Consider the following 13,889-nt stretch of genomic DNA (forward strand, 5'->3'; position numbering starts at 1 on the left):
CTCTGGCTGATGTGTAGGGGGAGCAATGGTGGAAGTAGGATGACCAGTTAGGAGGCCACTGTAGTGACGGACAGAAGCAACGAGTTAACTTGATTAACTAGATTTTAGTGACGAAGCAGGTGAGAAGTGGTCCGATTCTAAACACATTTTGAGGGTAGAGCCAACAGTATTTTCCCAAAGATTGGGCAGAATGAAGAGAGAGAAAAAAATCGATGACGGTCTCAAGCATTTGACCTGAGTAATAATATTATGAAACTGACATAAATTGAAATGGGAAATTTGTCAATGGGCAAGAAAAACGGTCTAAGGTTTAGTTTGGAGCATAAGTTTGAGATTCAAAAGATTCAAGTTAGCCCTTGAAAAGAAGATGGTTGAGTAGGCCACCAGATGCTCACGCCTTGAATTTGGAGGTATATCTGGAGTAGATACAGATTTAAAAGCATCGGCATTGAGATGATACTTAAGGCCATGAGACTGCATGAGAGCATCAAATGAATCCATGTAAAACAGAGGAAAGGACCATGAAGTCCGTATTCATCTTCTTGGGCCGTGTAACAAAGTCTCACCCCACACACATTTATTTCTCACAGTTCTGGAGACCTGAGAATGCCAAATCTAGGTGCTGGCTCATATGGTTTCTAATAAAAATTTAGATCAGAAAAGAAGATGACAACTCAGAAAATATTTAGAAATAAAAGAAATGATCATTTCAATATAAAGATTAGAAGGAATACGAGAGTAAACAAATACGAGAGTAAAACAGCCAATGCCTTAAGACAAACAGAAAAGGAAAAGAAGTAAATTCTAAAATAATTTTTTTTTCAAGCAAAAAGGTCTTTGAAAGGAGGGTGATAGCTATGGAAAGTAAGCAATGATGTTCCAGAATGTTGGAATCCCAGAAGAAAAACCATATCAAAGGAACAGGATAAATGTTAGAAATTTTATCTTACGGAAACTTTCTTTATGTTGTTGCTGTTCAGTTGTTTACTTTTAAAAGCTTATTTATGTTTGAAAGAGAGAGAGCATGTGTGTGACTGGGGGAGGGACAGAGAGAGAGGAGACAGAGGATCTACAGCGGGCTCTGAGCTGACAGCAGAGAGCCCAATACAGGAGGGCTCGAACTCAGGAACCATGAGATCATGACCTGAGCTGAAGCTGGACACTTAATTGACTGAGTCACCCAGACGCCCCAAGGAAACTTTCTTGAAAGACAAGATGACTTCAAATAAATATTGAAAGGAGACACTGAACATAGGAAAACTGACCCAGAAAGGTCAATACTGAGAAATATTATAATAAAATTATTGGATATTAAATTAATTGAAAAAAATCTTTTGTCCATGCAAGCAAAAAGACCACTAGGAAATGGATATAGTTTTGTTATTAAGCTTCTCAGCGTCAAGGATTTATTCTAGAGGACAATGGTATAATATTTAAGTTACTCAAAACAAAATATGTAAGCCAAAGATTTTATATCCAGCTAAATTTACTTTCAAGAATGAACCCTACAAACTATAATGTGTATGGAAGATTTCAGGGTATTTCCTGAAAAATCTAATGTTAAATAAGCCTCAAACAATCAAATAGATAAGGACATCAACATGAAGATAAATATATAGTTATCATGGAAACCAGCTTAAATAATAGTTTTAAAGGAAATATTATAAAATATAAAGGCTTTTACCCTAATAATATCAGCACTGCATACTTACAAAAATATGAGAAGAGTTAGGGGCGCCTGGGTGGCTCATCTGATCGAGTGTCCAACTTGATTTTGGCTTGGGTCATAATCCCAGGGTGGGGGGATTGAGCACCATGTAGGGCTGTGTGCTGAGCATGAAGCCTGCTTAAGATGCTCTCTCTCTCTCCCTCTGCCCTTCTCCTCTGCTTGTGCTCTCTCTCTCTCTCTCTCTGTGTCTATAATAAAATTGTAATAATAATAAAGATTTTAAAACATTTTTTATTTATTTTTGAGAGAGAGAGAGAGAGAGAGAGAGACAGAGCATGAGTGGGGGAGGGGCAGAGAGAGAGGGAGACAGAGAATCTTAAGCAGGCTCCAGGCTCTGAGCTGTCAGCACAGAGCCCAATGCAGAGCTAGAACCCACAAATTGTGAGATCATGACCTGAGCCGAAGTCGGATGCTTAACCGACTGAGCCACCCACATGCCCCACAATAAAGTTTTTTTTTTTATAAAGAACTAAAGTCCTCATATATAGAATATTCGTTATATCATGTCCCCAATTTAGGACTATTTATGGTAAATAAACCAATATATAACCTAATGAAGCATGACTCCTTGGAGAATGTCACCCGGGCTATACAAATCTGAGTTATAAAATGAGCCTGGGTGACTCAGTAGGTTAAGCGCCCAACTCTTGATTTCGGCTCAGGTCATGATCTCATGGTTCATGAGTTTGAGCCCCACACCGGGCTCTGCGCTGATAGAGTGGAGTCTTTTTGGGATTCTCTCTCTCCCCACTCTCTCTGCCCCCACCCTGCTTGCACATGCTCTCTCTCAAAATAAATAAACTTAAAAAAAAATGAGATATTCCATAGCCTAGGGATTCTGCACCGTGCAAGATGATTCAGTGAGTTTGCTTAGGGACCTCAGCTGCCATATTGGTCCATGTGTTCAGTGTGGGAAGGAAGGACCTGGAGACTCATGAGTTTCCACAGACCTGTCCCTGCTTTGCCTGTGCCTCTTGATTGCTTGTATCCTTGAAAGTATTAGTAAAGCTTGCCTGCGCGAGTTGGTTAGCTCAATGTGTTAGTTCAGTTGCCAAGTGGGGTCTGTGCCAGGCATGCAAGTCTGTGTTACATTAAACAAATCGATCAATGTGATTTGTCACATAAGTAGAATAAGAGTGACAGATATAAACACAAAATACTACCATCTCATAACTCAATAATCATTTATTCTGTAAATATTTATTCAGTGCCTCCCGTGCCAGGCACTGCTCGATCCTCTGAGTACAGCACTGGGACAAACACTAAACACAGCACCACTGTGACCACCCCCCCCCCACCACCACCACCAACAACAACAAAGCCCCTGCTCTCGGAAACTGGTATCGTATTCATCTGCATCTGGAATCTATGCAAAAAAGTTCAAATAAAGACATTTCTCAGGCATTTCAGTGCATAAAATGGTAACCGCATATATCTTGATGTATAAAATGACTAACATCTCATCAATATGTGTCTAATTTCCTGAGGACACGAGGAATTCTGACTTATTAAGATTTCCTGTGCAACAAACTTAGTTCAGCTAACAGGAAGAACAGATAGACTCAAGGAAGGTGTCCGTGTGGGATATTGATTATTGCGTTAGTCAGCTACGTTGTTAGATCTTTTCAGGACTCTAACAAAGCCGTCTTCAATTCAAATGTAGCAGCCAAACAGCCAAGATAATGGCCCAAACTTTTTGCATTTTTGAAAAAAATTTTAACATCTTTTCTTTACTTTTGAGGGACGGAGGGAGACAGAGCAGGAGCCAACGAAGGGCAGAGAGAGAGGGAGATACAAAACCCGAATCAGGCTCCAGGCTCTAAGCTGTCAGCATGGAGCCCAATGCAGGGTTAGAACTCACGAGCCATGAATGACATCATGACCTGAGCCAAAGTTGGACGCTTAACCTACAGAGCCACCCGGGCACCCCCCAAACTTTTTGCATTCTGTTGAAACCTAAAAGGACTGACAGGTGAATAACTACAGTATGGTGAATCCTCTCTTAGTGACCCGTAATTATGTGTATTTTTTACGTGGTGAAGAAACCTTCGTGGTAAATGGTGACAGCTACTTCTGTACGGGCCTCCTGCGTGTGTCATCGGGCTGTGGTAAGAAAGCTGTCTTGAAGACTGTATGCGTGTGGTAACTCCCTTTCTCCCACCTACTAGAAATCGACAATGTGGCTTTCTTAGCATTGTAGGAATGAAAACCTTAGCCATGAGCAAGGGAGCCCTGTTCGTCATCACACGGACTTCTCATTTCCTGATGGATGAGGTGGACGTCATTATGGTGTAGCCTAGAATGCTTACCAGGCACGCCAGGACTACGAAGCAAATATATGTTCCAGATCTTGTGCTAAGCATTAAGAATATTAGAGACGGGGTCTTTGCCCTGCTGGACAGCTTAGAGTCTCCCAAGGAAGAACGACTTTGGTGTGGAAAGCATTGTAAAGGAAAAGAGTTTTTAACAGTTGGAATCAGCAAGGTCTGATGGATGAGCAAGGGCTTCCTTGAGGAGATTATATTTATGTCGAGATCGAAAAATGAGCTGAAAAGAGGGGAGAGGACATTTGGCAAATACCATCAGTGGGCCGACCCGACTGCAATCTCCCGCCATTTCTTCTTGCCTGCCTCTACCACATAAATAAGCCTGATAAAAACGTGTCCTCTCAGAGCTCCTTCCAGCTGGAGATGCCACGTAACATGGCCCTGGCTAATCAGACAGGGACTGAAATCCCTGAGAAGAACATCCTTCATTGCAAGCCTGGCAATGAAAAAGTTTTTTTCTGTCCTTTTCCCTTTTTCCCTTTGCTTTTATTATTATTTTTTTGAATTAACCTCTCTTTTCTGCCGGTTGGGGACAATGACTTGATGCCCCGAAGTACAATTGTCATTTGGCCACCATGAGGTGGCAAACGTGAGGCAAAAGATGGCCAAGGGGAAAGTACTGCTGGGGCCCTCGAGGCATTGTTGTGTAGTTTCCCCAGACTTGGACTTCTTTTACAACTGGTGAAGATTTCTGGCTTCTGAGAAAAATACACCCTATCTTCAGGCTAACGTTATTTGGATTTTCCATTGTTTGCAGCTAATACAGGACAGGAGAGATAAGTTGAAGCAGTGGGTCGGGGCTTAATAGTGCCAGGTCTTAGGGGCACCTGGGTGGCTCAGTCAGTTAAGCGTCTGATTCTTGATTTCCACACGGGTTATAATCTCACAATTTGTGATTTAAGCCCTGGGTCAGGTTCTCTGCTGACAGCAGGGAGCCTGCTTGGGATTATTTCTCTCCCTCTCTATCTGTCCCCCTACCCCCAGCTCATGCTCTCTCTCTCTTTCTCTCTCAGAATAAATAAATAAACTTAAAAAAAAAAAACAGTGCTAGGTCTTACAAGAAACTTTAAGGGCTGTATCAGTCAGGGCTCAATCAGAGAAGCAGAACTGTGTGTGTGTGTGTGTGTGTGTGTGTGTGCATGTGTATGTACATACATGCAAACATGCCCACACGTGCATATACATATATGTGCACATATATATACGCATACATATATGCACACATTGGTTGATTGCTTACACGATTGTGAGGAGTGGCTGAACGTGTCTAAAGTGTGTAAAGCAAGCAGTCAGGAAGAGAAGATGATGAACAGCTGGAACCCCACAGGCATGAGCTGTTTGAATCTCTAAGTTTGGGAAAGGCCCAAGGCCTCTTTTAAGAGAATCACCTGATTAGGTCAGGCCCATCCAGGGTAATTTTTGATCAATTTAAATCAGCTTATTAGGAGCTTTAATTGTATCTGAAAAATTCTTTCACAATAGCACACAGATTAGTATTCGATTAAATGACTGGGGACTGAGTTTAGCCTCCCAATTTGAAATTAAAAAAAAAAGCTGTCACAGGGATTTTATCACAAGATCAATGGGAAGCCTTTGGATTTTAAGCACGATAACATTCGCAATCACTGTGGCTACAACGTAGAAGGTGGATTGGAAGTGGAATGAATTGGGAGAGTAGGAAAATTATGTTGGAAGTTACTGTAGGAAGCTAGGAGACCCGAACAAATAGGGTAAAAGGATGAGGACAGAAATAGGAGGAGAAACTTGAGAGTCAGTTAGGACTGGATGTGGTGAGCGACTGAACGTGAGAGAGAGAGTTGGAATGATCGAAATAGCCTTTGGCTTTCTGATGTGCAACGGCGATCGTTCACCACTTACTGGGACCTACGGGGACAGAGAGAAAAGTAGGCCATTTACTAAGATATTGATGATAAAGAGGGGTGAACTTGGAGGGAAAGATTACAAATTCCATTTGGGACATGATGCCTATGAGGAGCCAACAAGATTCATTCTGTAGATTCGTGAGGAGGTGCCAAAATGGCGAGGGTGTGTTGGTCTAGGTCTGGTGTGCACTGAAGGCTGGTGTGCACTGGGGACATAAACACGGCAATTTGGGGCCACAGGTACTGGATGTCGTGAAAATGGATTGGTGGGTCTGGAGAGAAGACTAGAGTCAGAAGAGGAGGGATCCACGGACAGAGCCCCACGTACGTCCAGCATTTCACAGGTGGGTGGCAAAGCATCTGGCAGGAGACAGTGAGCATGATCTCGACACAGAGGCGAGGATGTGACTCTTGCCTAAACACTGAGATGGCCCTTGTAACATGGAAGCATCTGTGACAGTCCCCGGCAAGTGAGATGTTTCTGGAGAGGGTAAACTGTGTCTGTGGGTGTGGAGGAGGAGAAAGGGGGTCCAAGGATTATCACGAGGCTCAGCTTTAGGGTCCAATAAGTTTAGGAACCCTTCCTTATCCCAACTCCAACTGTGTAACCTCAGCTAAGTTACTTAATATCTCTGGGCCTTGGTTTCCTCATCCACTAAATGGGGCTACTTTACTACCAATTGAGGTGAAGATTAGATAATGCGTTTCACATAGAACCCAAACAATACGCACAGGAGAATTTTTATTTTTTTAAATGTATTTATTTTGAGAGAGAGAGCAAGTGGGGAAGGAGCAGAGAGACAGAGAAGGAGAGAGAGAATCCCAAGCAGCCTTTGCACCACCAGTGCAGAGCCCGGCACAGGGCTCAAACTCATGAACCGCAAGATCATGACCTGAGCCAAAGTCAGATACTTAACCCACCGTGCCACGCAGGTGCCCACACAAAATTGAGAGAGAGGGACAGAGAGAGCACAAGTGGGGTAGGGGCAGAGAGAGAGGGAGAGAGAATTCCAAGCAGTCTCTACACTGACACACCACGAAGCCTGAGGCTGGGCTCAACCTCACAAACCGTGAGATCATGACCTGAGCCGAAATCAAGAGGCGGACGCTTAATCAACTGAGCCACCCCGGAACCTCAGCACAAAATAATTTTTAAAAGACTGATTCTGGGGGTGCCTGGATGGCTCAGTCAGTTAAACATCTGACTCTTGATTTCAGCCCAGGTCACAATCTCACTGTTCATGAGATTGAGCCCCACATCAGGCTGGGTACTCTCAGCACAGAGAACACAGAGCCTGCTTGGGATTCTTTCTCTTCCTCTCTTTCTGCTCCTCCCCTGCTCATTCTTTCTCTCTCTCTCTCTCCCTCAAAATAAATAAAGAAACATTTAAAAAATAATAAAAAATAAAAGACTGCTTCTATCATGTACCCAAACATAGGTAGTAACTACAATATTTTGTAATAACTACAAACATTTACAATGCCCCAGCTAAATTCCAAGTACGTTACATGTACTAACTCAGGCAATTCTCACACAACCTTCTGAAATAGTTACTTCTTCCCATGTCTAAGTGATATGGGAAGAAGTCGGGCGCAGGATAAAGGGAACTGGTAATGCCAGGTTTGGGCCTAGAGATTGTGCATTATATGAAACAGGGCAGTCAGAGTAGGCTTGCTAAAACGTCTACACATGGACAGAACTTGGTCGAAGGAGCCAAAAGCACAGTGAGGAGGTCACTTCAGCCAGAGTGAGGTGAGCAAGACAGAGAACCATAGAGACGTGCCTAGAGAAAGCAGCAGGGGTGCAGCAGGGAACAGGTCTTGGAGGCTATTGAAGGACCCCAGCTTTATGCTGAGTGAGATGGGGTCCACTGGAGGGTTTTCACAGAGGACATCTTTGATTCACACAGTAGAAGGATAACTCTGTCTGCTGGTGTGAGAAAAGATTGTATGGAGGTGCACTGGCGGCTGGAAGATCAGTTGGAAGGCTATTGCAGACAAACCTTGGATCGGAATAACTCGTTCCGTGAGTGTTCCCCAAGGCGAGCAAATATTTCCAATAAATTTTAACTTGATAAGCAAGCAATGTCTCGCAATACATGACGTCGAACATCACATATTCACAACTGAGACAATGGTTCCCGAAATTCACGTTGATATATGAGTGCTTTGGATTCCAAGCATGTTTCCAGAAGGAATTAGGCTTGCAAACCAAGGTTTTACTGTGTTTTGAAAATAGAGCTGGTAGGAGTTCCAAATGGATGGATGATATGAGAAAAACAGAAGAGTTCAGGATGAGCAGTTCGAAGAAAAGCATCACCGTGAATTAGAATGGGCAAGACCGGGGCTCTAGGTGACTCACTCAGTTCAGCATCAGACTTCAGCTCAGGTCACAATCTCACGGTTCATGGGTTTGAGCCCCATGTCGGGCTCTGTGCTGACAGCTTGGAGGCCGGAACCTGCTTCAGATTCTGTGTCTCCCTCTCTGTCTCTGCCCCTCCCCTGCTTGTGCTCTCTTTCTCTCTCAAAAATAAATAAATAAAGATTAAAAAAGAAGAAGAAGAATGGGAAAGACGATTGGTGAAGCAGATTTTGTATAAAAGGTAAGAAAATTAGGTTGGGACATGACAGGTTCACCATGAACCGTGATAGTCTGCAGACTATCTTTTTGTTTTCTTTTTTTCGGCAGGCATATCTGCAATATTTATTCATCAAAAAATAATAGCTATCAACTACTTATGGATCATTTCTACAAGGGAAGCCATCATCCTATGTTTTGGTGAATTTGAAAACAAAAAGTGTGCTTTAATAAAAATTGTATTCTTTTACTCTAAAACATCTACTGAATAGAGGCCTCCTCTGAAGTTTCTTGATGGAAGATGGCTGGGTCAGGTCTCTGTCCGGACGAAGCAATGGTGGGACTCCCTACTGAACTCAGCTGGCTCTGGTAATCAAGAGTTCGAAAGCGGAGGTTTTCCAGGAGATGTTTCCAGCCTCGTCTTCCCAATCCCTCCATCTGCCCCTCTCCCATCCCTCACAGTCAGGCATCCTTGAACTTCATGTCTGCACATCAGACGAGGCTCTGCCCTAATCCTAAAAACGGATGTTCCTCAAGCTTTGTGGTTCAGAGACCGACACTTGGTCCTGGCAGGATATGGAAGAGGATATGCAGGATATGCTCCCCCCACCCCCCCCCCCCACACACTGATGAATAAGCATTAGCTAAACACCCACTTTTCTCATTTTTTATTAAAGACAGAATATTCTTTCTATTAGGAAACCTTTGCCCTCACCCTGTTGGACACAACGCATTCGCCATTACTGTTTGTCTCACTCCAGAGTTCAGCTTGCATTACAAAAGTCACCACATTTGTTGAAAATAGTTTCCTCTTCGTTAGCCCTGTGGTGTTTGTGTTTTTGTTTAGTTCAGGCTTAATCATGATAGGAGAGGATTTTCCACTTAATCCTGCCCCTCATAATTATAAGAATAAAATGGACTGAAAGACTAAATTAAAACAGTTCCCATACATCCATCAAGACATTTGGATATTCATTATAGACATTAGCATGAAAAAAGCACCAGAGGATGGCTGGATTATAAAAAGTAGGAATCCCTTTAATCTTAAATTCTAGATGTATTTTGAGGAGAGTCAAGATGCTAGCCTCAGTGAATAAATCGACAATGCATCTTATCCTCATATTCTGGTCAAGGAAACACGTTCTTGCTTTGGAAATGTTTATCACAAACTGGTTCTTCCCCCTCCTGGATCATCTCCCTTCAGGTAGACCCTTTCTTGCCTCCTGTGCAATCATTCTTTTCTACTGGAGCCTTCCGCTCAGCCTTTAAGTGTTGCTTATGTCTCTCAGGCAGAAAGCCCTCCCCCTGAAAGCAGTAAAGTCTGAACAGCAGCCATATTCCGGTACATCTCCTTCCCTTCAGCCCTGGGGTTCCCCAAATTTCTTACAGGTGTTGCCCCTATTTCCTCAACATCCATTCACTTCTTCCCCTCCACAATTTACCCTCCACGTCTACTGATCCACTGAAATGATTTGAAATAGACATAATCGTCTCAAAATAGTCTTGGTACTGCTTTCCACACTTGCGTTCTTGAAATTCCTCCTTATCTGGCTTTCATGATGTATCCATTCTTGTCCCATCTTCTAAAGCTTTCTTTCTTAGCTCCGTTTCCTGTTTTTCTAACTGTAAGTGCTGCTGCGCTGTCATCTCACCCTCTTACACAGACTTTCAAGGGCATTTCATACTTCATTAATTTAAATTTAAATTCCTCAGTCCGTCATTCGAAGATTCTTTGCACACTGACCCTGGAGTTTGAAATCCAAGTAGATGATCGAGTCTGGGTGGTAGAGAGCAGAAAGATTTAAGCTTTGGCCGTTGTATGTTCTCTTAAGTGAAAGGACAGAGGAAGAAGAGGTCCCTGTGTGAAGGGAAGAGTGTGGACCCCCGGCCAGGCTGCTATAAATCATGGAGGGAGGGGAGTCAGTCACAAAGGGCTCCCCAAGCGTGGATGACCCCCACATTCTCAATCAGAAATGTTAGGAAAAAAAGTAAAAGCTACCGGCAAATATACCCGTGAGGCCAAGAACAAATGGAAATGTCAGCAGAGGTGACCGAGCGGCTTGTGAGTGTCAGTTTTGCACAACTGATACAGAAGTGACAGCTGCCTCACCGGGGGAGCCACCTGGAGTGCACCTGTAAGGACACTCGATCAGCAGTGTGTGAGAGTATAACAAGATCACACAGGAACGAAAACCCCAACGCAGAACAACTTTCCTAGCTGTACCATCGCTAATGTCCAGAAAAGGACTAACCGATAGAAAGAGGTACACCCCGCTCACACGGAACTATTCATCCTTTCTTGCACACACCATAGTTTTTCACTCTTTAGCTCACTTTGGCATTTCCCCCTCCGTATTTGTTTGACACTGTTACGGCACCACAGTGTGCCGGGTATTGTACTAATGCTAACTTTTTCCAGTCTCATAGCAACGCTATAAGGCAGGTGCTATGAATACCTCTATTGCACAGGTGAGGAATCGAAGGGAGATGGAAATTAATCAACTTGTTCAAAGTCTCATAGCTAAGAGGGGAAGAGCCAGAATTCGAACCCAGGCCACTCCAAAGTTCATATTCCCAACCATGATGCCACCTGGTGAACTCATTCATCCTTCAAGACTCAATTTAAATGTCCTTTCTTTGCTGGAATATCTTAGTGCCATCAGCCAGAGTTAGAGCTACACATTCCCTCCTCAGTGATCCAATGGCGCTCCGAACATACCCATCTTAAATTGTTTGATTGAGTTATTCAACCTAAGGGGTGCCCGGGTGACTCAGTCAGTTAAGTGTCCAACTTTTGGTTTCGGCTCAAGTCATGATCTCATGGTTTGTGGGTTCAAGACCCACATCAGGCTCTGTGCTGATGGGTGCAGAGCCTACTTGGGATTCTGTTTCCCTCTCCCTCTGTCCCTCCCCTTTGTACTCCCTATCTCTCTCAAAAATAAACATTAAAAATTTTAAAAATAAATTATTCAGCTCAAAATAAATTAAAATTTTAGGGTGCCTGGCTGGCTCAGTTGGTTGAGCATCTGACTTCGGCTCAGGTCATGATCTCGTGGTTCATGGGTTCAAGCCTCACATCGGGCCCTGTGTCGACAGCTCAGAGCCTGGAGCCTGCTCGGGATTCTGTGTCTCCCTCTCTCTCTGCCCCTTCCCCGAGCATCCTGTCTCTCTCTTTCTCTCTCAAAAATAAATAAACATTAAAAAAAATAATAAAATAAAATTTTATTTTAATTTTGTGTATATTTGTGGTAAACTTCCCCAAAGCAGGGATTGTGTTATGAATCTTTGTATCTCCTCTCCTAAGCATAATGCCTAGAACATAGTGGGTGCTCAACAAGCATTTATTCCACTGAGTTAAATTCAAACAAATCGAAATGATTTATCAGATTGTTCGGACTCAGAAACAGTGTTAAGAAGAAACACTAAATAAACACCAATAAAATAATTAACAGACACATCTGCAGTCTCCAAAATAACTACTCATTAAATAAACAAACTACTAAGTGGAGGGATCATAGGTACTTTTACAAATAAAAGTTTTCTGACCATGATATAGACTACAAGAGCTCAGCCTATCCGTCACCTATCCGTCTAAAGGTGAAGGGGTCTACAGGAGTGCAAAAAGACCAAGAGTCCTTTCAACCCTATGAGATGCCTCTACATTAGCTATTAAGTAAGTTCCTCAACGTTTTCCATTTTTGTGTTGGAAACATGTCCTTGAAGCTCTCACTCACTTTTCCAAAATCTCTACTTATATTCCCTTAACTAATAGAACTGCTTCTATGCATCCCCAGCATCGTCTAAATGTAATACTTACGTGTACACATATATCGTACTGACTTTCATAACCCATTTGTCTTATCCTCCTTATCCAAGAGTCACTATGCAGGTACGGAAGGACAGCCGTGGAATTTAGGTGGACTTTGCCCATCAAAAGTGAGATAAAACTCCCCAGATGAGTGGAGGGCCCCATTGCTTTCCGTATTTCCAAAGCTCATTTCTTCTGCTGTGCAAAATTTCTCCTGTCAACTCTCTATGCAAGTAGGCTAAAATTATCGCAAAAACTTCATATTCTGTTCCTGCTCAAAAAGCATCCATTTGGAAACAAAAAAGTTAGCATGAAAGCTGGCTGGGAAAAAAAAATTGGCTCAGGTACTAGGCAGATCTTTTATAGTCTTCTCTCTAAGAAACTATTTGAGGAGACAATTAGATGATCCAGTTAAAGAATTCACGGTAGTAGGGCGCCTGGGTGGCTCAGTGGGTTAAGTATCTCAGTTGGCTAAGTGTCCGACTTTGGCTCAGGTCATGATCTTACAGTTTGTGAGTTTAAGCCACCATATCCGGTGAGTGCAAGCCCCACTTTGGGCTACGCGTTGACAGTGGGAGTCTGTCTCTCTGCCCCTCGCTCACTTGCGTACTCTTTCTCTCTCAAAAATAAATGAATAAACGTAAAAAACATTAAAAAAGAAAAAAAGAACTCTCTGAGTATTTACTTATTTCAGATTCACTCAATAGCCTAATAAGAATTTTCATAATTCAGCCACACCCCAGGTGCACTAGGGTGTATAAAATAGCCACTTGCCATTATGGAGTGCATTATCTAAAAAAGAAAGCAGGTATGAAACACTTAGAAATAACTGTTTGCGTAATTATAAAGGTACTAAGTGCAATTTGAGTAACTAGAAGGGGCTATTAGTTAAGAACAAGAACCAGAATCATGTACAGGTGACAAATGGCCAGTTGTGTAAAGATGTGTGTTTAGTGTCATTTTAAAAAGCAACACAGGAAGCAATGGGTTTTTCTTTTGCACCATTAATTGAGCAATTGCCTTAAGTGTTTTCCGTACCTTGTTTATATGAACTTCACAGCAATCCTAGCAAGAAGAAACTATTAGTATCCTCATTTTACAAGATGAGGAAGCTAGCTGAACGAGGTCAAGTACTTGCACAGGACCAGGAACGAAACCTAGGAGTGACTCTAAGATCTGTGCTCTTCACCACTATAAATGCTCAGTAGGTGCCTTTTCAAAAAGTTAAGTTTAACTGAATATTGAACTGGACGTTGCAAATCTTTCTCGCTTCTGGGAGAACGTCACCGAACGTTACCAGGACTCAGAGCTGCGTCTGTGGACAACACTGTCGTTGGGAAAAGCGTGGAAACAGTAGACACGGCTGATGGGAAACACTGGCTCAACTTGGACTCTCTGAGCCTCAATTTCCTCATTAGAAGAAAGATAACAATGTCGATTTTGTAGGATCTCAGTGAGGAGTAACGAGAACATCCGCCCATTCGTTCATCGCCCATTTTTGAGCATCTTGCCCGCAATAGGCAACCTAGTGAGATGCTGGAAATACTAAAATGATCCGGGCGAA

This window comes from Panthera tigris, chromosome F3, assembly GCF_018350195.1.
Source record: "Panthera tigris isolate Pti1 chromosome F3, P.tigris_Pti1_mat1.1, whole genome shotgun sequence".
NCBI classification, from domain to species: domain Eukaryota; kingdom Metazoa; phylum Chordata; class Mammalia; order Carnivora; family Felidae; genus Panthera; species Panthera tigris.